At 38.4% G+C, this 1,662-nt stretch overlaps 1 long non-coding RNA gene across 1 annotated transcript in view; it reads left to right on the top strand.

Annotated features, from left to right (window-relative positions):
• LOC108447871 overlaps positions 1 to 1,028 on the top strand; it is a 9,262-nt gene extending 8,234 nt beyond the window's left edge. Inside the window, exon 3 of the long non-coding RNA XR_001863572.1 lies at positions 485 to 1,028. This is a non-coding gene — a long non-coding RNA (uncharacterized LOC108447871). The remainder of the gene's footprint in view (positions 1 to 484) is intronic.
• The last annotated feature ends 634 nt before the right edge of the window (positions 1,029 to 1,662 follow it).

The raw sequence follows: 1,662 nt of genomic DNA, 5'->3' as shown, positions 1-1,662 counted from the left end.
CTACTACCATCACCATATTATAGTCATTATTATCCAATCACAAGAGTAAGTAAGTTACAATTTAAGCTTACAATGGAAAATTCTCAGACCTCTTTTTTTTCTTCCTACATCGACACTTCTTGTTTGCCTGCCATATCTCTCTTTTTGGTAAAGACATGTTTTCTATTTACTTATGCTCTTCTTGAGACTTATTTACTTGGTGAAAAACATGTCTTTGTTTGTAGTCACATACCTTTGTCCTATTCATAAAAATCTCCTTCCAACTCATCTCCAACCTTTGCCTTTTCAGTTACTCAGCGATCAGTGTTTCAGCAAAACATCTTTTACTCTATATCAAAACTTGCTTCCATTTCTACCTCATCCTCAGTTTCTACATTCAGAGATCTTTCTGCCAAGCCTACATATCTGTGAAACTTTCTTACCAAACTTTCATCCTCCCCAACAGATATGTGAAATCAGGGTTGCTGTTTTTTCCTTTTTCCAGCTTCCTCATCATTAAAGATCACATTTCAAAAAGCCTGAAACCTGTTATAGTCTTCATAGTTGCAGAGGGAAGTGGCGTTGGCATAAGGTAAAATAAGCAATACTGATAACAGTAATAAATGGAACTAAAAGAAGATTCAGGTTGAAGTTTTTGAAAGATAGTGAGGGAATATGCTTTGTGGAGCCCATTTTCCCTGTTACTGAAGTTATTTATTGTAGAGGGTGGCATCGTGGTGCTTGTTCTCTCTGAGGACTGATATTTGTAATAACATCCTGTGTGGGAATGGCACTGGCTGGCAGGCAAGCCTGAAGGCAGGATGGAGGAGAGAACAGGAAGATCAAGAGTGAGAAAACTCATGGGTTGCAATAAAGGCAGGGAAATCACTTGGCAAGTATTGCTATGGACAAAACAGATTCAATCTGGGGAATTTAACTTAATTTCTTGCCAATTAACATAAATATTTAATTACTGTGTAGGGTGTTGGGGGGAACAAAAAAACCTCAAACCTAAAAACATTTAAAACACCTCTGACTCACTCTGAGAACCTCTCCTCCCTTTTTATTATTGCCACAGCTTGGAAAAGGCTGTGTGTGGCACAGGGCATGTCCTGACCTTTACCTCTGCCAACCCCCCCAGCCTGCCCTCTGCTCCTAAAAACCCGCTCCCTATGCTCGATATGCACACTGAGATCTACCTGCTGTCCTTGAGACAGGATTATTTTCAAATTGAGTATTATTGTCAAAAGTGATTTGCACTTATTTCTTAGTAATCTTGGCTTGGTTTGTTTGGTTTGGGTTTTTTTTTCAGTTTTGCCGTGCATTTTTATACTTTCATTAGGCTGGATCATTACTTATAAAATGAAATTTTATAGCCTGATCTAAGTAAATACAGAGTCCATATGACAGTTAAAAGAAGAAGAAGCTTTGTAATTTGTAGGATTATATTGCTTCACCTTTTTTCCCCAGCCTATCACTCTTCTCTCAACTGATTTTCAGGTTTCTTGCCTTCAAAAGGGAACAGAGTCTTTGAACCTTGACACAAGGCTAGCAGTTGTCCCCTCTTGTACCTTATATCCGTTTCTAGCCAGCTCATGAACTCTAGCTTACACTATTCTGAAGGTACAGCATTATACTGCAGTGTATTTGGACCACATGTGGAAAATTATCTTACTTTGGATC

This window comes from Corvus brachyrhynchos, unplaced genomic scaffold (assembly GCF_000691975.1).
Source record: "Corvus brachyrhynchos isolate BGI_N302 unplaced genomic scaffold, ASM69197v1 scaffold7, whole genome shotgun sequence".
NCBI lineage: Eukaryota > Metazoa > Chordata > Aves > Passeriformes > Corvidae > Corvus > Corvus brachyrhynchos.
Note: the sequence above shows the minus strand (reverse complement) of the source record. Positions and strands in the feature narration are given on the sequence as shown.